The 24,250-nt window shown below is 40.9% G+C and overlaps 1 long non-coding RNA gene across 1 annotated transcript in view; it reads left to right on the top strand.

Annotated features, from left to right (window-relative positions):
- The first annotated feature begins 2,761 nt into the window (after positions 1–2,761).
- LOC139698336 (uncharacterized) overlaps positions 2,762–24,250 on the top strand; it is a 122,372-nt gene continuing 100,883 nt past the window's right edge. The window contains exon 1 of the long non-coding RNA XR_011702892.1: positions 2,762–3,208. This is a non-coding gene — a long non-coding RNA (uncharacterized lncRNA). The remainder of the gene's footprint in view (positions 3,209–24,250) is intronic.

The following is a 24,250-nucleotide window of genomic DNA, read 5'->3' as shown; positions in this document are numbered from 1 at the left end:
GCGTGCAGAAGCAGTTTCATTCAAGGATACCAGAGGAAATAAGAGGTGAATCAAGGGAATCAACATTTACTCGTTATGTTCGCTAAATATGTAGATCTAAGTTGTCTTTCATAGCGGTGAGGGATAGCTGGAGGTTTTATTGAAGGGTCCCTGTGCTTTTAATTGCTTTCTTTCTTTCCCACCTCGGCGAAAATTCGGCTTGTGATAAATAGTACCGTCGTTCGTTGAAAATGTGCCTCGTGCCGATAGCAAAAATTAACTCATAAACAATACCATTTAGAGGGATATTACCCCACAAGTAGTGTGTAGATCTAGCGAAAAGTCACATTTTTCGTCTCTATTTAATGTGCGTGAATGGCTTTTTTGACTGAAGCTGAAGAGAGGTAAGTTTTTTTTACAAAACTACTTTTAATATGGCTTTCAACCTGAGAGTAATGTTGCCTGATCATGCATGCTTACGCGTGCTTTTCATTTTATTGAAAGCCCTCCATTGTTTTACGATTTTTTCTTTCTGAAAACTATTTTTTTTCGTAAAAATAGTGCACAGAACTATTTTTTGGAAACTTTAGGGGCGTACTTTAATTGAAATACATCTTTTGTGGCATTCCCTCTCTTTCTTTCGTAATCTTTTCAACTGGTGGTTTGTGAATGCATATGACTTTGGAGGGATACGGGAATCTGCTGGGTAACTAAGGGAGTCACGCCGAACTAGGTTGGGAAGCTAAATCTGGATCACTGCGTGCAATTTTTGAGGTCAAATTAAAGAGACGGCAACCTCGAACCGTTCGTCGTTATTCTACCTAACTCCTTAGTAAGCAAAGATAGATTATCTCGGAAGGCTCCTCCACGTCCCGGTAAGGTGTCGCCCCGGGGATCATTTGAGAAGGGAGCCAATTTTGCGGGCAACCTACCTTTAAGTGGGTGGGGCCGCTATACTTGACCACAATGACGTGACTGAATGCCTGAGGATATCATTCAACTGCCAAAAGATTTGTATCTCTGATAACGAATTTTATGATTTGCAGACATCTTTCATTTGAAATAATTTGTAATGATTTTTAATTTGAGACGAATCACATCCAAATATAATTCGCCTTTTGCGGATACTATGAAATCATCATGGGTCGCGGTAGTCCAGTGGGTAGAGCTTTGGGCTGTTGACCGGAGGGTCCCTGGTTCGATTCCCGGGCAAGGCACTCTGGGCACCTGCAGCTCCACCCAAGCTAAAGTGATTTTTCGGGTACCAGATCTTCCTGGGAAACCATAACCGGTACAGGGAAAGGAACTGGCCCCCCTACCCTGATGTGTGAATTTCACGTTATGTTATTTCACGTTAGGTTATGAAATCATCAAAGTGATATTTTCCTCGAAAGCCTCATGGGCTGATCCCGGACAGTGACGGAACTCAAAGCAGATTAAATAGTCAGATTCGATGGGAGACTTGATGAAGTTCTCCCAGAATTTACGCACAGTAAATAAAATTGAACCAAGGACCGATTCTGTTTTCCAATCGTTTTACTTCTATTTATCTTAGTTTCTCAAATCTTTTTGGGAGATTGCAGTGGGAAATGGAGTCATCTACCTTTTAAATGTGTCCCGCACTACGGCTTGCCATGTACGTGATCCAATGTGGACCAGCGCACTTGAATTCCCGTTTCAATTTTACGTCACATTTATTTCATCTTCAATTATCTTCCTAATATTCCGTCACCATCTGCCAAAATCTACATTAACTCATAGCTCCTGGCACCTACATTTTCCATTGTCTGTTTTTCGTAGTTTTCCCGTTGCCTTTCCCTTATAATGTTTCGGGTTCTGCGACTGACTTACGGTGCCACTTGCTTCAGATAACGTGAGCAAGAGGCGGCGATTCTCTCCAGATTCCAGAAGAATGAGCGCCCCCCAGTTCATCGCAGCGAAAGGACCCGTCCACCGGGCCCTTCCGTCTTTCAATCGCTCCTCTTCAATGCGCCCCCACCAATTTGGGACGGTCCGCTTGGAACGCAGCGGCCCGTGCGGAGCGGACGTACCCACGGGGCGACCATTCTGGACAGTCAGGCGATCCACGGACTCGCTCGAGTCCCAAACAACCGCCGAGGCCTCCTCGAGCGAGGGACTCGGCGGGCGATTAACGGCGAGGTTCCTCCTTCCGAGAGCGTCCTCTCCCCTTTCGTACATTTTTTTGCCTTACTTCAATTTCCTCGCGGGGCGGAGTACAAGGGTGGGATCGAAGGGGTTACGGGCCCCATTTCGGGGGTCTCCGACCTACTTAATTTCCATCTCACCGCCGGACGAGGGTATTCCTTTGAAATATTTACAATTACTTTTTGCTCATAGGCTCCCTCCCTCACCACCCGTTCCCACGCCCCTGTAGTACTGCTCCACGTTCCAGTGGGAGGCATCGGTCTCCCCCGCGTTCCTCATTCACCTTACCCGCGCGTATTAGCTCTTCCCACCCCCACCCGGCCCGCCCGCCCCACCCGCTACACCACTACACACACGCGCTCCCGTTCCCCAATTCCGGTTTTTACGAAAAAAAACCCTCCTCCCCTAACCCACAGCCCACTCCCACCGTCCAAATTCCATACCTATAATATATTCCTATCCCTTTTCCCTCTCCCGCCCCCCTCCCTCCCTCCCTCCGCTCGCGCCTCTGCTGCGTCGCCGCCCTGCGCCGCCCCCCTTCCCCTTCCCGCCCCCCTGCTCCGTCGCCAGCGCCGCCGCCACAGAAGCGCACACACTCTCGCCCTCGAGTCGGCAGTTGCCATCGACCGTTCCGGCGGAGGAAGAGGCGAGCGAGGCGGGGACGCCAACTCATCTCGCAAGGAACCGAGCGGCCCGGCCTCCGCCAGCCACCCCTGAGAGCCGCTTCCCCCCCTTCCCCCCGCCCCGCCCCGCCTGACGCCGTCGGGGGGCCGCGTACTCGCGTGGGGGCCGGCCGCTGGAGTCCCGGGGCGGCCGCCCGCAGGCGGGCCGCAACGCCCTTGGTCGAACGGGGAGGTGGGCGTGCCATCCTTCCGCCGAGTGCCCGGGTGAGGGCGGCCTTGGTTCCGAGGTCGCCGCTGAAGGGGGGGCGGCGCTGCTTGCCTGGAGGGCGGGACCGATATCGACGTTTCCTCGAAGGGGTGGCCACGTGCGCCGCCCTCGCCCCCCGTCCCACGGCCCACGCCCGCCCCTGGACGGCCAAGATGTCGGGGCTGGCCAGAGGGTAAGCCTTTGCTTCTTCCGCATCCTCTCTCCATGGCGAGTGAGGCATCCCAAACGTCCCTTTGCCGATTTGAATGGAACCAAGTCACGTGACGGAGATTGTCGACCCCTCCCTGCCTCCCCCCTCCCCCGCCACGGTCGCCCCCCCTCCTCGCTCCACTGCCCCCACTATCTCTCGTGCATTACGACTGGGATTTTCGCGTGCCGTCCACTCTCCCTTAAGAGTACTGGGTTATATCGTGGGCCGTAGCATTCCTACGAGTACTGACCACTTTCCCAGTCAGGCGTATGTGCATTTGGGAGGGAAGTAACCAATCATTTCTCAGATGCGCGTGTCGATGTCAGAGAAATGTTTTCCAAGCAATGGGCATGCGGTGCGTTACAGAGAAAAATCTGTTTTTCCACCGATGGAAAACCTACAACTACTCCACGTAAATTCATTGCACTACCTTTTTGTTCAATCTGCTCGATAAAAAGGACTGTATCAGATCAGTTTTGCATGAACGTTGCGACTGTGTTTCCCTGAGCCTGTATATGTTCAGGAGAAAATGAGGAGTTTCTCAGTATGTGTAGGATTTTATCAGCAGTAGCACTCTTCAAGGAAATGTTTCATTGTTAAAAACTTTGGCCAAACATTCCTTGGTGAAAATGGTGGGGGATTCATCCTCCAAGCGAGGGTGTGGTAGCTACTGTATATATGCTTGTGTCTTGACAGTGCTGCAAATATATTTTTCCCGTACTTTATCTATATTAATGTTGTATCCGTCATTGTTCTGATTGTTCATCAAAAATGAACTATTTTATATTCAAATTATGATTCTCAACGGCGTGGTGCAGCTTAGATCATCATCATAAATTTGTGACGGAAGTCTGAGTTGGTGTAGCCACGTCAGGACGACGTGATTGTGAGACGGGTATTTTTTCAAATTGAGGGTTTTGAGCAACATAACATATTGATAGCATTTATGTAAGGCTACAAGTCTAAATACCCCATTTTGTACCTGAATTAGGATTACTTGTGATACCGTACGACCATATGGTAATGCAGTCTAAATGCCCATCCTTAGTGATGCTCATATTCACGGAATTGTGAATTGATTTACTCGCGGGGAAGAAGGGACACTATAATCAAAAAGCCGCAGTGCACTCGTCCCAACCCAAGAGATGATATGGCCTTAAGGCGCAGCATTTTTTTGCTTCTGCTTGAGTAAGGGCGTTGAACCGAGTTTATTGTTGTTGTACTCGCGCTAGTTTCGCCTCTCTGTGCCTCAAATGAGAGCTTCCATTCTCTCTTGTGTACACCCCAGACGCGAGGCACCCTCCCACCCGCACCCAATGTTTGGGCGTGGGACCTACTTTCGGCCGCTTGCACTAATGTGGGGCGTGTGTTGAAAATGCTCTAGTTTCTTTGAGTCAAATGCGACAGTAACTGCGCTATTAGAAGTCAGCCCTCCAGCAGACGTGCAATAAATATTTCAGATGGATATGTAAAATGAATTGTGGATAGTGTTAACCCAGATTGTCCCGCGTAAAGAAGTTTCGTGATAAACAATGTTTTCAATGAATGCCTGTCATTAAAAACATCTAATCGTGTCTCAAAAGTCGTCAGAGAAGGAGTTCACCTTATCTGTTGCGCATGGGTCAATTATATGAGTTTAGCTGAAACTAATGGGCAATTTGTGGGACGTGCACGAGCCACGTGTGGTTTGCCTTTAAACATGTTGGCTTCTCACATTTTATGTAGCTTTACGATGATTCTATATCTTATTTTAATATTATCTGAAGGTACATTTAATTTGTGTATTCAGTTTTCATCTGTGTGTGGTGTCATTTTTCGCCGGCCTCTCGATTTGCTCTTCTTCCATTATGCTAGAATAATTTCCGCCCCACCAATGGAAAAGTTTCCTGTTCTCAATGATATCTACCTCGCAGTGATCTTATCATTAGTGCCATTATATATATATATTTTATATATATATATATATATATAAATATATTCGTCGATTTCATTTCATGAATCAAAAAAATATGGAGTCAGCGCGTACAAACGAATGGATAACTCGAGAATTATGTCAGATGTGTTGGCACAATAATGAATGGCTGATGTACTATATTTATATCGATGAAATTTATCTTGCAGTATTTTCGCGTAGATAATTGATAACATCAGGCGTTAAATTTAAAAAAAATTCAATTCAATATTCACCTCCCTTCATCTCTTTATCTCGCCTGAACGTACTTAGGATTACAACTTGGTAATTGTTTAAAATCGAGTAAACAGAACGATTCACAGCTCTCCAGAGCATCAAAATCCATTCCGTATCCTATATTTCCAGTTTGAAAACCATGATTGACGTGAGTTAGCTGCCACAAACTTTATATTACTAGAAAACTTTCAATGAGGCCATGGCTCGTTGGTTAAATTTTGTTAAAATTATATTATGTAATAGCCTGTTAAACATATTTTTGCTCGGAAATATTATCAGAAAATATTCATCGCCGTGTTTAGGCGTTAGGTTTTCCTAGGATATACAGCACGTAAAAATATCAATGGGTTGATCACCTGCGATGCATTCTGAATATTTTTTAATTTTTTACTGTTGGGTGTTCTTTTGAAATTCTCCTTTTATTGATTAACAATCAACAAATGTTTCGATATTATTTGTAGATTGCTTAGTGAGAGGTTATGAATATGACTCATATGTTTAATTTATGTCCAGCAATACTCTACAAAAGATTCGTTTACCAATCGTTAGAAATAAAACTGTCCAAAGCTAGTGTTTAACATTACCATTTATTTCGCAGAGAAGAGTGCTATTTTGAAAGGAAGGATATGTTACTGGATATGACTCCCAAAGTCTTATAATGATATGTAACGCCATGGTTTCCTTTGAAGCGTCAGGATTTACAGCAGGAACACAGTCTTTTGCTATTGAAACAGGTAGGAAATAACTGTTTACATTTTATTCTCAAGTCATTAAACTTTACGAGGTGTTAGTTCATGAATCACGCGAAAAACATCTCATGGTTTTTGGTCAACTTATTTCGCCATTAACGAAAGCTAAGATTAGAGTTGATCAAGCTTAGAGCGCAAAGGATGGATGCAGTTTTTGCTGTTACTTCACGTTCACAGTGCGAAAAATAAACAGCGGAGCTGCTGCCAATTAGTAGCATTGCGAAGGTAAGGGAGCGATGCCCTCGGGTCGAAATTATCTCCGGAAACGAATGGTAATATGCGTCGGGGAGTCGGTGCCAAGTAATTCCTTCTCCCATCCTGTGGGAGAAAATAAGCACTTCTTTAGGCAGAAATCGACGGAAAACCTCAAGATTCATTCGTTTCAGCATTCGTCCTCCGTACACTCTTAGTTGAGCAATGCCACGCTCTCCCTAGCTTTTCCCACAAACCTCATTCTTTGCTTAGACTTTCCTCATTTTATTGTACTCTATCTTCACTGTCATTTAATTTGAGTATTTGAAGGAGTATTCTTAATTTATATATTTATATGTATGTATGTATGGGTGTGTATGTGCGTACTTATGTATGTATTTATGCATGTGTATGAATGCATGTATGTATGTTTTATGTGTGTATATGTATGTGTGTGTGGATATGTATGTATATGTGTATGTATGTGTATGCATATAGGTAAATATGTGTGTGTATGTGTATGTATGTGTATGTGTGTGTCTATATATATGTATATACTTTTTTCTTTTCGATGTGCAAATTTGGATTAATGAATTTATGTCTATCTCTATGTGTTTATGTTTAGATTTGAATGTAACTGTAAGTTTAAATGGCTAATATAATATGTATATGACGATGGGTTAAATGGAAGAAGGGACCATTTGGTCTCAATTTCGCCCAAATAAAGACCACTATCTATCTATCTATCTACACTCTGATAAAAAATGCGTCTACTTCCAGTCGCAAGGCATAGAAAATTAGATAGTGTCATATATGTAAGTTAAACAATCTCTGAGTCGTAGGTGTCAACAAAAATTTAGTTTTCTGGATTCTGTGGCACAGGATATGTAGCTGGCGTATTTCAAAACAAATATGAATTTTTTCTTTACAATGAAATACTACCAAATGCATCCAACACATACAATTTCATTATACAACTCAGCATCTTTTAGTTCATACAATTAATTAAACAATAGACACGTTAAGTATTTGTATGCAATAAAACCGCAGCCTATTCTAGCACTTACAAACTGTGTTACTGGTACTCCTTGTATAAACGGGACTGCACTACTTGTAGTGCACTCGTATTTCTTTCTTGACCATCCTGCTTTGAAAAATAATAATCCATCTGAAAGGCATTCGTTCACTTGTGGCGTTGATTGTATATAAATATTATTTATTTGATTTAAAACGGAATTCTAACATATCAAAAAGACGACAGTTGTTTCGTATATATTCTGTTGGGATAAAGGTAGGCTCTAACCAGCTCTGCGTATCGAATATAACATATTGAAGCTGTGAAGATGACTTTATTTAGTGAATATGTATACATACGAGTGTGTATATATATAAATATATATATATATATATATATATATATATATATATATATATATATATATATATACACACACGCTCATACATACAATACGTTAAGGTAGGTTTTTGGATGGACAAAGCTACTAAATAAAACATTTCGTGACCCCTAACAAAACACAAAATCCAGCATCCTACTCTACATCAGGCCCCTCTTCATCTCTGAGTACTTTCTTCCTCCCTCAATCCCGTCCAACATCCCTAACCTGTTCCTTCCCTTTCCTCGTTTGCCTAACATTCTCCCATCTATCACCGTCTTCAACATCCCACTGCCGGTCAATACCCCCTTCATCCACTTTTCCTCCATCCATAGGATTTCTCCCAGCAAACCCCTCTCTTCGCCCACCATACCAAGTGCTTTCTCATTTGTTTTCTTCTCTGGCCATTTCACGTTCTCCATTCTTCTCCACACCCGCATTTCAAAAGCCTCCAGTCTACGTCTATCCTCCTGCTTCAATGACCACGTTTCCGCGCCGTACATAACCACCCTCCATATCAAAGTTCTTACGAGTCTTTTATTAACATCCTTACTCAACGTCCCTGTCACAAACTCCCTCCTCCTTGTGAAAGCCTCTTTGCCTAGCGCAATTCTTCTCCTTACGTCCCTACTTCTTTGACCATGTTGGTCCAAAACACTACCGAGATACGTAAACTGTTCTACCTGTTCTAGTTTTTGCCCTCCTATTTTAATGTTTAGCTTAGCCATTTTCTTTCTAGAGAATCGCATAACCTTTGTCTTATTAATATTGATTCTCATCCCATACATGCCGCATAGAATTCCCAATTCACTCAGCAATGCTTGCAACCCCTTGGCTGACTGACAAACTAAAGCTTGGTCATCAGCAAACCTAACTGGTTTTACGAATTCCCCGCCCACTTTCATTCCTGCCTCCAGTTCTTCCTTTGCCTCTTTAATCATTTCCTCTGCATACAGGTTGAACAGCAACGGTGATAATGGGCAACCCTGCCTTACACCTCTTCCTAACACTGCCCATCCGGACTCCCCATTTCCCACTCGCACCTGAGCAGTCTGAGACATGTACAGGTTGCGGATTAGCGTCCTTTCCCTCCAATCTATTCCTATTTACTGCAATGTACTCATTGGTTTTTCCCAGTTCACTCTATCTAAAGCTTATTCGAAATCTACGAAACAGGCAAATACCTCCTGGTTGCGTCCTATATTCCTCGATTAATAATCTCATTACTGCAATGGCATCACGCGTACCTCTCCCCTTCCGAAACCCAAACTGATCATCCCCTAAGTAATCATTTGCCCTGCTTTCCATCCTTTTCTTGATGATCCTGAGAACGACTTTAGCTTCGTGGGATATCAAACCTATTGTCCTGTAGTCCTCACATGATGTAGCCTTTACCTTTTTCGGAATAGGAACTAAAACTGATCTCACAAAGTCTTCCGGCCAGATTCCTTCCTCATAAATACTACGATTGAGCCCATCTAGTAGGAGAATAGCCTCTTCCTCCCACGGTTTCCCAAACTTTTCCATAGGGTATCTCCCAACATCCCCTTTCTTCGCCCACCATACCAAGTACTTCCTCATTTGTTTTCTTCTCGGTCTATTTCACGTTCTCCATTCTTCTTCACACCCACATTTCAAAAGCCTCCAATCTACGTCTATCCTCCTGCTTCAATGACCACGATTCCGCACCGTACATAGCTACGCTCCATATAATATTATATATATATATATATATATATATATATATATATATATATATATATATATATATATGTGTGTGTATACACATATATATATATATATTTATTTTAATTCACATGGAAATAGATGTAAGGAAAAGAGATAGGAACACATATAAAAGACGTACCCAGTAGAGGTGGGGAAAGGATGGGATGCCAGGTTAGTTCGAAAGGTGGTTGGAAGTAGGTTTCAAACAAAAAAGAAGAGGAGAATTACATGAAGGAGACTTGGCAATATTGGAATATGAAGAAGAGCAGACTCAGAACAGAGAAGAGTAGTATGTATTTCCTTTGCGTTTATGACTTTCTTTACGTATGTACCTTTAAGTATTTAATCACTACTCAAATGTTAATATTTTCCATCTTCACAAATCACTCACTATTTGAGAACAGCAACAGCAAGGCGTCGGCACCACAGATATATTCTAAGAACACTCAGGCGTTACGTGTTTTACCGATAAAAGAATACCTGATACTACGCAGGAAAATCGTTGCCCTAGCGCAGGCATATGGTGGTTATTCCGAGAAATGTGCAGACTAATTTTTGTTGGTCAAGTAGCTTTTCTCTAGGAGGAGAAGGAAGGAATGTCATGTGTGGATATATAAATAAATAAATAAGTAAATAAATAAATAAATACATAAATAAATAAATAAATAAATATATATATATATATATATATATATATATATATATATATATATATATATATATATATATATATATTTGTGTGTATTCCATCACATGGATATAGATATAAAAACCGACCGCGACAGAACAGAAGATGCAGAAGACGAAGACCGAATAAGCTAGTAAAGGAACTTGGATTATTTGGAAAATAATGAGGACAGGAAAATTAGGGAATTTAAGAGTTAGAGGGGAAGAGGAAATATAGATAATTTAGATCCATGCTAGGCGAGATGGAAGGATAGCGGCGGCTATTGTAGTATGTGTAATGGATTAGTAGGTAGCGGAGGGGACGACAGCAAACGAGGGTTGCCATTATCAGGAATAAAAAGGTAGAAAGACGGGTATTAAACATAGAGCAAGTAAGGAATAGAATATTAATAGAAAAGGTAAAAGCAGAACCGATGAAATTGTTCATTATTCAGGTATATGTACATGCCATCATGCAATCATAATGGGGAAAAAGCCGATTAAGTGACAATCAATTAGATTACGTTCTATTAGAGGACATAACCGCGTGCGTTTCTGCAGGGGAACTTTTGAAAGTGAAGGGGGATTGAAATGTGATGTTAGGCGAAGGTAGAGATGGTGATTAGGTTGGGGACTACGGTTTAGGCACGAAAAATGACCGCGGGAAGAAAGCAGTTGAGTTTTGCAGGAGACAGGGGTTAGTCATCACCAACCCTTGGTTTAGACACCACAAAAAGTGTAGGTACACGCGGAAAAGGCCAGGTGACTCAGAAAGGTATCACTTAAATTAGGTCATGGTGAGGCATATGTTTAGGAACAGAGTAATCCATTTGCATAATTTTTTCCCGGGTGCGAATGCAGACTTCGACAACATTTTAGTTATTATGAAGTGTTGCGTCCAGAAGGATAAGGTAGGGGTGGTGGGTTAGCAAATGGAATGTGGAAGCATTATGTGGATTGAGAAGGGAGGAGTATCAGCAGGCTCTAGAGTAAATTATGAATGTGGGAAAAGAGCTGAGTACTATCGAGGAAAAATGGAAAGTTTTCAAAATAGGGATATCAAAAGCCACAAACGATACTATAGGAGCGATTATTGAAAAAAGGGCAAGGTTATCTTGGGTCCCGGTTGAGACGATTAGTAAGATGTATAAGAGGAGAAAATGGAGGAATGTAAACACAGATTTACGCAAAAGCAAGTACAAAGAGCTAAACAATAAATTGAGGCAGGTAACAAATAAAGCAAAAGTAGCATGGTGGAAGACAGTTCGAGGAGATGAAAAGTTTGCAGAGGAAGGGTGAAATTAGGGCGCTCTATAGTAAGGCACCAACAGGAAGGAAGAAAGGAAGATCTGTGATAACAGACATAAGTCGGATAAGATAATAGTTGAAATAGAAAATATCCAAGAAAGATGGAATGAATATATAGAAGAACTGTATAATGAAGAACTTAGGTCCACAAGCTTAGATATAAAAAGAGAACATGACGAGGATGAAGATAGCTTAGGTCCAGGCATACTCGACGGTGAGGTAGAAAGTGGATGCATGGGCTGCATGGGTGATGTAATTAAATAAGGGCGTGAGGGTGGACAATATACCTTTGGAACTACTAAAACGTTTAGGAAAATGTGGGAAGATGACTATATGGGCTGATTCGTAGAGTCTATGAGGAAGGAATCTGGCTGGAAGACTTTGTGAGACCAGTGTTAGTTCCTATTCCGAAAAAGGTAAAGGCTACATCTTGTGAGGACTACAGGACAATAGGTTTGATATCCCACGAAGCTAAAGTCGTTCTCAGGATCATCAAGAAAAGGATGGAAAGCAGGGCAAATGATTGCTTAGGGGATGATCAGTTTGGGTTTCGGAAGGGGAGAGGTACGCGTGATGCCATTGCAGTAATGAGATTATTAATCGAGAGGAATATAGAATACAATCAGGACGCATTTGCCTGTTTCGTAGATTTTGAAAAAGCGTTTGATAGAGTGAATTGGGAAAAACTAATGAGTATATTGCAGAAAAAAGAAATAGATTGGAGGGAAAGGACGCTAATCCGCAACCTGTACATGTCTCAGACTGCTCAGGTGCGGGTGGGGAACGGTGCTTCCGGATGGGCAGTGTTAGGAAGAGGTGTAAGACAGGGTTGCCCATTATCACCGTTACTGCTCAACCTGAATGTAGAGGAACTGGTTAAGGAGGCATGGGAAGAACTGGAGATAGAAATTAAAGTGGGCGGAGAATTCGTAAAATCAGTTAGGTTTGCTGATGACCAAGCTTTAGTTTGTCAGTCAGCCAAGGGGTTGCAAACATTGCTGAGTGAATTGGGAATTCTATGCGGCATGTATGGGATGAGAATCAATATTAATAAGACAAAGGTTATGCGATTCTCTAGAAAGAAAATGGCTAAGCTAAACATTAAAATAGGAGGGCAAAAACTAGAACGGGTAGAACAGTTTACGTATCTCGGTAGTGTTTTGGACCAACGCGGTCAAAGTAGTAGGGACGTAAGGACGAATTGCGCTAGGCAAAGAGGCTTTCACAAGGAGGAGGGAGTTTGTGACAGGGACGTTGAGTAAGGATGTGAGAAAATACTCGCGAAAACTTTGATATGGAGGGTGGTTATGTACGGCGCGGAAACGTGGTCATTGAAGCAGGAGGATAGGCGTAGACTGGAGGCTTTTGAAATGCGGGTGTGGAGAAGAATGGAGAAGGTGAAATGGACGGAGAAGAAAACAAATGAGGAAGTATATATAACTATGTTGTGCGTTTCTGAAAATAGTATCGGCACGTTTTATATAAAGAAAACTGTTAAAAAACCGTTTTAAGGAGGTAAGAGCTATGTTTGGCAGATCCCATGATGTCAGCAATAACTCAGGAGCGGCAGAGAACAGTCATCAGACTGGACTGCCTACTGGAGACACGTGGATGTTAAACATTTCAGGTTTTCGGTGGGTGCATCACCCCCTAAGAGGAAACTATTTACTATCGAGAGTCGTCTCATCTCAGCGTGCGCAACCTCATGGATGGACATTTTTCCCCTGGTTGTTCCCTCATAAAAGTATGCAAATTCGTCGACATAGTTAATATAGGGTAATATATCTATTCGATGGTTAATAAAATATCAATTTAATGGTAAGGGTAAGGGTGATACGGTAATATTCGTGACAATGAAATCATTTGGTCTCCATCTTGGTGTTCTTGATTTTTCAGAAATTCCGGGTATAATTATTTACAGTTTAATATTTAGTTCCAAATCTAATATTATAATTTATTACAACTAAGATTCTCAAGTACATAGCTAATTAGGTTTCCTTTAATTAATACATTTATTTTCGTATTCTGACTTCCTCAAAAAATTGCATTCAACAAATTGTTCTGAAAAATTGCTGTAAAACAAACCTCACTAAAAGAACGTTGCCTCTATCGAAAAAGAGACAATCCAATATATAAGTACACTTCATAATTCGAAAGGCATTGCGAAGAAACGTCGTGTGCCAGCCAAATCTATTTGTTTTGAAGACTACCGGCTTAAATTAACTTAATTATTCATCACTGTTAAAAATCATATTTATTTCTTCTATAGTCCAGTGTCCGGCTCGGCTATTTTAAAAAAACCGCCGGGTTTTGTAGCTTTTTTAACTCGTCCATTTAGATTTACAATCCGAAGATTGGTTGGCTACAACCATCCATTCTTCCCTATCACATCCACTATGCCCTGCCTCTCCCCTTCAGCTCTTTCTTCCAGCTCTCGTCTCCAGCCCCTCCTCTTTTATTGGCCGGTGTACGTATTAGTCCCTTGGCCTTCCTCGAGGGATCTTTGCTTCTATTTCCAGTTCCATCACATTCTTTACATATTCCTATGGTCTCGACGTTTGTCCAATCCATTTGGATCGTCTTTTCTTTCAGCTACTCAATATAATCTTTTGCTTTTCCATTCATCTCCGCACGTTCTCATTTCTTCCTTTATCTGTCCATTAAGTCTTCAAGCGTTCGCCTCCAGCACGTAGTTCCGAAGGCTTCTATTCTCTTCTTGTCTACTTTTCCGAGAATGATCCATGCCTCTGACCCATACAATTCCACACTGAAAACGAATATTTCCGCCTGTTCTCAATGCCTTCGATTCTATGAGCAGCTTCTCATTCGAGTCTTTAATGTAATTAGATTTTGCCTTTTTTATCCGAAGGGATTCCTTGTTAGTTAGACTGCAGTTTTGGTACTTTCATTCTGCGTATTGCTGTTGATTACTACGCAGAATGATTCAAATTTTCCATATTCAGCTAAGATTTAACTAACTAGCCAACCTTTTGAATTAAACAGAAAATGTTGAGGGCTACTAAATTGAAACTTAAGCTCAGATAATTATGAGATTAATACGGCACAATTCTATTAGTAATCCTTAGACTCTGTTCAGACCATATTTCCGGAAATTGTTGCGTATTCGTAAATGCACTCGTGAATGGAGACAAAGTTTCAACGCTTCACTGGTCATCCTGTGATGTCGAGTTAATTTATGCGACTGTTAGACGTGGCATGATAGATTTTTAGGTTTTTACCTGGGACCAAATTTCATTCCCTCATATTCAATAGCTCAAGATTTAATTACATCTATTTTCCACTCTTCCATGTTTCCGAAAAATCATTCAAACCTGCCAAAATACTTCTAAGTCAACTTTTGTCCAATTGTTGAAGGCTCGAGAAACCCACGGTGAATTTGACAAGAAAAATAAAGTGATTTTAACGATGAGTGGATCATTATTTTAAGCTGTACTTATGCAAGGTAAGGTATCATCACTACTTTCAGCCTCAATGCTTATAATAAGTTTGAGGATAGGTTTTTTAGGATATGCTTGTCGTCATTTAAATACATATGTGTATACATAGCAGAATAATTTAATACATGAGAAATTGCAAAAACGCAATAATAGACAACTTAACGATTTCATTGATATCAAATAGGTATAATAATTTAAACTTTCAAAGTTGAATGTGTCACTTAACTCAATGGTATGTTTGTATTCAACAATAATCAGCTTAAAAATTATTGCCTAAAACAACATGAAGTTGTTTATTCAGTTCTTTCTCTCTCACCTGGTATACGGCTCGTTGGGATAATACCGGCCCCATCGTGTCTGCAGTATGTCCGCCCTGATTGATTGAGAGTATTGGATATTCAAATAATCCAGGATTTAATGACACCCAAATCTTCATTTTGATACGAAAGACCTGCCAAATATGCTACAAATCTGGAATTAACATGTTCCCATACTCTCTGTTTATAAAAAAATAAATTATCCAACAGCAATTTTGTCAAGAAAAAAGTTATGCCAGGGATACGACAATCTTAGTTTCCACAAAATGATAATGAATTAACAACTGTAGCATGAGTTCTCCTTTATTTCAGCGATGGTTTTTACTTCATTTCAGCATGGCATTAACAGGAAATTATCGTTTTCTCTCAGGTTTTACACATTCATGTACATTATTGGTCCATCGCTTGGTAGCTAGGCAAGGACACTTAACATTTCAGGATACTAGAAGAAGAAGAAAAGACATCTAGCTACGGTTGATACGATTTAATTTGAATCGAAACCAATTGATTGCTTTCTTTTTTTGTAAATTAGGCTATTCCAGTGGGAACATTGACTCTTACGCGATTTTTTTTATTTCTACATTTCAGAGTCTATGTCATCATAGAAATTAAAGTTTCAGACAACTTTGGATATCCAATATTTTATTTCACTTGAAGCTGGATGTATAATAATTTTCGGTAAAATATACATATAGATTTTATCAAATACCCATTATTTTGGCCAAGCAATATTTCGTCTCACTATTAATGCGCAATTTATTCTAATTGCTTACACATTTCATCATTAAATCATAGTTCAAAGCAATTTTGACATCTTTTTTAAATAATGCAGGGTATTCGCTAACTATTCATATGGATTGAGTTTGACTACATATGGATTGAGTTTGACTTAGTTAGGTACTCAGACTATGACTGCAATACTCGTAGCTCTTAATGTCATGGCAGCGTAAATGCATTGGAATCCTGCTCTCATTATTTTAATTAAATGAATTACAAAAACAACAATCCCAATTTTGGGGTCTTATCCAGTTTATGGATGACCTTACGATGTGGTGAATTGGTAGGAAAAGATTCCGAGCTCTAATGTCTTTAGCCAATTAATGATACTTTGCCTTTCTATTAATTATGAATTCATGTTCAGTTTTCATAGACTCGGTCTCCAGCTCTCCTCACTCCCTCTAAAGGATCCATGATCAGGTTAGGTATCGGAGTGTTACTGGAGGGAATATTATGAATAAGGGCAAGGGTTGGCAGTGGTTTTAGGAATAGCAGTTTAATTTATGCTATACATCTCCTAACCGAGGAACTCAATCGAACGTTGATGGTTAGTTTTATCTGCAGTAATTGGGTTAAAAGATATCTAGCTGACGTACTAGGGCCTTCCGTTGATGACCGTCTTAATTTGTGCCATAGGCTAGCACAACTGAATGACACGTGAATGTGACATTACAGTAAATAGATCATCAGGTTAACTGATTTTGAACGAAAACCAGGGTTACAAAGGTGACTGTACGCCCCCAACATTTTTGATAGAGATAATATTGCATGAGTGAATTCGGGGATACACAAAATAAAGGGCGTAGCTACGAGGGTCATCCGGAAAGTAGTACCCGTTCGTGAAATAAAGACACAAAAGTAAATATTAACAAACATAAAAAATTTTATTTGAAAGAGGATACTTTAAACTACTTCTCAACATAATCTCCAAGCAAATTAAGGCATTTGTCATAACGTGTGACAAGTTTCTGTATTCCTGCTGCATAGTCCTTCGCCGCCAGCTCATTGAGATACGCGAGGGACCCATCTTGCACAAATTTTTGCATAATGCAGATGGTGTTTAACAATTTCATGAACAATTGTTCGAGAAACATTGGGAAAATGCTCACAGATGTCATCAATTGTGACGCGCCGATCGTTCCTCACGAATTCGTCAACTGAGCTCACCAGTTGGTCTGTAATGACAGACGGTCTCCTCGAACGCTTATCGTCGTGTGTGTTCCCCCTCCCCATGTTGAAGTTGCGACACCACCGCCGAACAGACGACTTGTCCATTACATTGTCTCCATACACCTCCTTTAATTGGCGATGAATATCACATGGGCGAACGTTTCTTGCATTGAGGAATTTAATCACTGCCCTCACTTCACAACTGGCGGCGTTCTCAATTTTTTTAAACATTGTAAACAATCACAGAAACAACACAGGCAATGCTAGCGTCACGCAACTTGGCTCAGAGAAGGCAGACTGAAGCTATCTGACCTCGTCCAGCGGCTACTCGCGTCGTCAGCACTTCATGCGGCACGAACGGGTACTACTTTCCGGATGACCCTCGTATTTCATTTGACGACAATTGTATGTTATTTGCATTAGATTTAACAAAACGGATACATTTCTTGAAGGGTTATGTATCTTTTCCTGCCTCGGGATTGTGGACGAACATGGACGTTTGTGTCTTCGTGTGCCCGTTGGAGGAGCATTCTACGTAATGCTCTAAATTGGAAGCTTTGGTCTGTGGAAGGAAATTTTGAATATATCTCACGAGAGTGCGTTTGCCGCCACGTTTTTCGATGCCTGGATTCCCCGGAGAAAGTATTGGCTTGTCCGATTGGAAAGCAATGGGAGTTTTCTCGATCAGGGAGAGCCGGGAAGAAGACGAGGTAGGAATGAATGGATGACGGATGACCCTGGGATGAAATTAACTGCGACTGGCCCCCGTGATGGGGTGAATGCTTGCTTGGATTGGACAGATGACGTCAAGGGGAGAGAGAGAGAGAGAGAGAAAGGGAGAGAGAGAAAGGGAGAGAGAGAAAACGAGGGTGAAAGCATGGCATGAATGTCGAATCGGTACCTACACGCGGGACGCGGGAGGACGTCGACTTGAATTGAATGAATGGACTGAGCAATTTAGACTTGATTTACTTGCAATGTCTCAATGTGAGCAAATAATAGCAGGGTATTAAGTATGCTTATGGAATCATCGCTTGTATATGGTTGAATGCTTACGAAGGACAGTAGACCACGAAGATTGGTTTCACTCGTGTTGATTCGCTTCATGAGTCGCATTTAAATTCACACTCGGACTCATTTGAATGAAACTCGAGTCCTTGACTCATTGCATCCCAACGTCACCTCAGTTGTATCAAACATTATGATGGGTTTTAATGGTGATGGTCTAGTTTTGAGACTTTTCGAACTCGTCCTGATTGATTCAAGGGAGAGTTCTATTCCGAGGATGACCAAGGGATTAGATTTTTAAGTAGCGGAATCGCAATATTTTCTTAGTTGGAAATGTGCGAAGGAATTTCTGTGAGAGGCTTAGATTCACTAAAAAATTATATGAGAATTTTCATTTAATCTTTCGTGTTTTTCGCATGCAAACTGAAATATTTTAAACAGAGGCACCTTTAGAAGGAAATTTTGGCTCGGAAATAACTAGTTCATTTGAATGGACCAGGACAATGGGACATGGAGTTACACAAAATATAATTTTGATTTTGATCAAGATTTTAGCTTTATCCCTTTATAGCATCTCAGGCTGTGTAAACAATGGTGGGGAAATATAATCGCTGGCTGACTATACTCATCCTCGGAACGTAGGATGTAGCGGATGTTTAAAACGAGCCTTTTATTCAGATAAAAAGACCTGTAGACCTATGCAAAGTTCAATAATAATTACTTTTTATGATACATTGATTTATTTTGGAGAGCAAACACTCTTGCATTTAATTGTCTTTGATTTTTGCGTGCCGATGACACTCCCTTAATTACCGACTTCGGCTCAAATTCCTTTCCGGCGCTCGTGAGTGCGAACTGGGTTACACAGGGCGGGATAAAATACCCACACAAGCGATATTTCCCTTGTTCTGACCGTGCGTGCGTGAAAACTGTCCGGCAGTGGAAGTAATAAAAAACCCGATTGCGTAATATGAAGATTCTCAAATGTACGACTAGGCGACTCTGGGCTTATTTCCTCCTTTTTCTAGCGGGATGCTCGGAATTTTTAAGGCTCAATGGCGTAGCTCCCTCTCACTCCCTGCAATCCTCACGCGGAGTGAAGGCAGTGTGCAGGGTCTTTATTAGAGGACGTGAACATATTTCATATTTTGATGGCTCTAAACCGCATAATTCCGGTCTTGAGTGGTAGCGCGGCAACTTGAATGCGGAAGTCAAAATCATGGCATAATCGCTAAATAAATTAACTTTGTATTTTTTCACACTAAAATTTATTACACCACTACCCGTTTCCATGATTAGGTGACATCAACAGGTATGTAATGATATCACCTATGCGTTGAAACTGGCAGTAGTGTAATAAAGCTATGTATTGCAGAATATAAAGTTTACTTGTTCAGTCGTCATGAATTTTCACTAAGTAAAGCGGAAAACCATTGAATTCATCATGGCATAATTTAAGTTCACGAATGCCCACACGTTTTTGTCTCTGTTTATCAGTGAGCACCCGCGGGACGTATTTTGATGCGACGCGCGTCATGCCCAAAATGTCTGTCCAAATTGTCTGATAGGATCCAAAACTAATTTCCACTTCCTCGGCTTTCTCCCCAACAGTCAAACGGCGATTTGCCTGCACCAAATCGGTCACCAATTTGACATGGTTGGGGTATGTCGAAGTGGAAAGCGAATCTTCGCCATTCGAGGTTCTGCCCGATCAAAAACGACTGTACCACTCAAAACACCGGCTTTGACTCATAGCTTATTAACAAAGGCATGCTGAATCATTCCCAATGTCTCCGGAGCACTTTTGCCAAGTTTACAATACAATTTCACGCACACACGCCCTTCTTCTAGCGCCTTCATTGCGGCCGTTGCACTCGGCGACGAACAGGTTAAGACACGTACCGCTGCTGCTGCGTAACGACTCGACGTAAACAAACGCAACACCTCTCGTTTTAGTCGCCAGATGTGTCGCTAGATGGCGCCCTGTGTCTTGTTTCGATCCGTGGAACGATTTGTGCAGAATAAAATCAGTTCGGTCTTTTTTTGATCACACCTTGTATTGCTCACAGGCGTAGGCATACGATTTTTTCTGGGTGGCGACACACTCATCAAGAAAAACTTTAAAAGAAGTATGGAGCCTATATTAATATCAGCCATGGAAGGTTGTTCTTTTTTTCAAGTTTAGAGGGCCATATATGCCATTCTCATCCGAACCAGGCTATTCAACAATAGTAAAACGCTTCCAGTTTGCCCATAACGTTTCCTTCACATGGAACATGCAGATTTTTGCTTTATATTTTGTGCATAATTCCAATTGCTAAGATGATGCCTATGAAAAAAAAATCTATGTAACTCTGCCATCTGTGCATTTTCCTCATTTGATGAAGCTAACTTTCCTTGAGGCAGATTCGTAAAATGTTCTAACCTATTTCTCCTATGTTTGGTTGTAACGATATATAGGATATACGCGTGTATATATATATGTATATATATGTATATATGTGTATATATATATGTATGTATATATATATGTATATATATATATATATATATATAGTATATATATATATATATAGTATATATATATATATATATATATATATATATAAAGATCTATGCTAACAGTTAGAGATAAGGTGCATAAGGTTGACGCAGAAAAGATCCAAGAGAGATGGAAGGAGTATATAGAAGAACTGTAGAGTAAAGAACTTCGACCAACAAAGTTAGACATTGAAAAAGAATATGACGTAGAGGAAGACAGCTAGACAGGCATACTAGACAATGAGATATTAAGGGAGATGAAACTAAATGAGGCCGTGGGGGTGGATAACATTCCCGCGGAACTATTGAAATGTTTAGGAAAATGTGGGAGGAAGAGGCTATATGGGCTCATTCATAGTATCTATGAGGAAGGAATCTGGCCGGAAGACTTTGTGAAATCAGTTTTAGTTCCTATTCCGATAAAGGTAAAGGCTACATCATGTGAGGATTACAGGACGATAAGTTTGATATCCCACGCAGCTAAAGTTGTTCTCAGGATCATAAACAAAAGGATATAGAGTAGGGCAAATGATTACTTAGGGGATGACCAGTTTGGGTTCAGGATGGGGAGAGGTACGCGTGATGCCATTGCAGTAATGAGATTATTAATCGAGAGGAATATAGAACGCAATCAGGAGGTATTTGCCTGTTTCGTAGATTTCGAATAAGCCTTTGATAGAGTGAACTGGGAAAAACCAATGAGTATATTGCAGAAAATAGGAATAGATTGGAGGGAAAGGAGGCTAATCCCCAACCTGTACATGTCTCAGACTGCTTAGGTGCGAGTGGAAAATGGGGAGTCCAGATGGGCAGTGTTAGGAAGAGGTGTAAGGCAGGGTTGCCCATTATCGCCGTTGCTGTTCAACCTGTATGCAGAGGAAATGATTAAAGAGGCATGGGAAGAACTGGGGGTAGGAATGAAAGTGGGCGGGGAATTCGTAAAACCAGTTAGGTTTACTGATGACCAAGCTTTAGTTTGTCAGACAGCCAAGGGGCTGCAAGCAATTCTTAGAGAATAGGAAATTCAGTTCGACAGGTATGGGCAATATTAATAAAACAAAGGTTATGCGATTCTCTAGAAAGTAAAGGCTAAGCTAAACATTAAAATAGGAGGGCAAAAACTAGAGCAGGTAGAACAGTTTACGTATCTCGGTAGTGTTTTGGACCAACGCGGTCAAAGTAGTAAGGATGTAAGGAGAAGAATTGCGCTAGGCAAAGAGGCTTTCACAAGGAGGGAGTTGATGACAGGGACGTTGAGTAAGGATATTAAAAAGGACTCGTAAAAACTTTGATATGGAGCGTAGCTATGTACGGTGCGGAAACGTGGTCATTGAAGCAGGAGGATAGACGTAGATAGGAGGCTTTTGAAATGTGGGTGTGGAGAAGAATGGGGAAGGTGAAATGGGCAGAGAAGAAAACAAACGAGGAAGTACTTGGTATGGTGGGCGAAGAGAGGGGTTTGTTGGGAGCAATCCTATGGATGGAGGAAAAGTGGATGAAGGGGGTATTGACCGGCAGTGGGATGTTGAAGACTGTGATAGATGGGAGAATGTTAGGCAAAAGAGGAAAGGGAAGGAACAGGATAGGGATGTTGGACGGGATAAAGGGAGGAAGAAAGTACTCAGAGATGAAGAGGGACCTGATATAGAGTAGAATGATGGATTTTGTGTTTTGTTAGATATATATAGTATTTCGATAATCCAGGGGGTAGAGCGTTGGTCTGCTGACCGGAGGGTCCCGGGTTTGATTCCGGGCAAGGCACTCTGGGGACCTTCAGCTCCACCCAAGCTATGTGATTTTTCGGGTACCAGATCTTCATGGGAAACCACAACTGGCACAGGGAAAGGAACTGGCCCCCTACCCTGATGTGTGAATTTCACACGCTGTCGGGCTTAGTACTGGGTGAACTCTACCATCATCTACCAAACTGACCTTCGGGTTGATTACTGTGTTTATGGTTATGGTTTTATATCTTCAATACCATTCGGGATTAAAGTGGGGAAAATGGAATGGAATGCTCATGAAAGTAAATAAAAGCTGTGAAAACATCCTATTTGGAAAGACTAAATAAAACTTTCGCCTAAGGTAAGGACGAGAAGAAAAAGAGGGGTCAGCCATTTTCCCTTATTGCAGAAGTCAACACGTACTATATCAAGGGACCTGGAGAGTAAAAATTTGGGGAATTTACACGAGAAACATATCAGCAAAGGTAGTATTCCGACTAGCAATTTTGAAGAAGAAGAGACGATTCGGGGAAAGCTCTTTCGCGGTTTAAGTAAGGTTTTAATTAATTAAATGTGTGATCGGTGAGAGCATTCATTCCTATTTTTTCCCTTCTCTTGTTGGATGATGACAGCTGAGTGTCTTCTTTTTGATTGAAAAAATCGTTTAATTTAACTTTCTTAGAGTCACAGTTTCCTCTCATCCGTTCCATTTTACAGTCAGCCATTGAAAAGTACCCCGCCTGTTAGTTATGTGCCAAAAAAGAATAAACAGATATTACTATAGATAACTTAAGGTATTCAATGGATAAAGTTATTCTTTGCTAATACATTTATAGACATATTGAAAGTATACTACACATACGGTGTCTAGAGATGCATGGCCATACAGATGAATTATGGAGCTAGTCTTTATTTAGTGAGTAGAAGAACCCATTTGCTCAACAACGAAAAATAATTTAAACAAATTAATTGAAAGTAAATAATGCCGTTAAGCCTGTTGTCTCTGTAAAATATCGGCTGTTCTTAGTAATTGGCTTGGGAAACCATTAGAGCAATGCCATTTCCTTGGACTACTCTATCTCATTGAGGCTGTACTTAATAGTGTGTGAAATAATTTTTAATGCAGTGCAGTTACAGTTGCCATTTGCAAAATTTTGATTCAATAAAAGCTTGTGGGTACTACCGATCCTGAACTACTAGCTATGAGCTTCATCGGAAGACCTTTGGCGCAGCATCGATACAAACGAGAGAAGGATACCCGGAGATCTTTTTCCCGAATACAATAACATACTTGCACTTGTAGATGTCTTTATGACAAGTAGATGCCGTCAACAAGTCAACAAGATCTAATTGTTGTTAAGGATTGGCATCTGGAGCTTATTGATTTTCACTAAGGTCTCATTTCAGCACTATTTATTAATCCTATTTAATAAAGTCCTTAAAGTGCTGAATGAGTCTCTCTTCTTGGCCTCGCCCTAAATCGACATTGTACCTCACCAGTGGCCATCAGGGCGTGCCTATATTAAATTTTCCATCCATTTATTTTGTGGAATGGAAAGGTGATAATATATTTCATGAATAAAATGCAAAGGAAATGCAGGTCGAAAACAAAGTTTGTATAATAATAGTGTCGATTGGTTACTATATTAGAATCAGTCTTCATACTAACTTAATATCGTTGTTCGACTAATTCTTGTTATTGCTTGGATAGCTATGGAAGAGCTCTAATTTGCATGATTATTTTCGATAACCTCTTCCTCTTATTTTAATCAGCCTGTCTAATATGCTGATGCGTACATTTTGC

This window comes from Hetaerina americana, unplaced genomic scaffold (assembly GCF_022747635.1).
Source record: "Hetaerina americana unplaced genomic scaffold, ioHetAmer1.1.p SCAF_82, whole genome shotgun sequence".
Taxonomy (NCBI): Eukaryota; Metazoa; Arthropoda; class Insecta; order Odonata; family Calopterygidae; genus Hetaerina; species Hetaerina americana.
The sequence above is the reverse complement of the archived record's forward strand: the minus strand, read 5'-3'. Positions and strand labels throughout refer to the sequence as shown.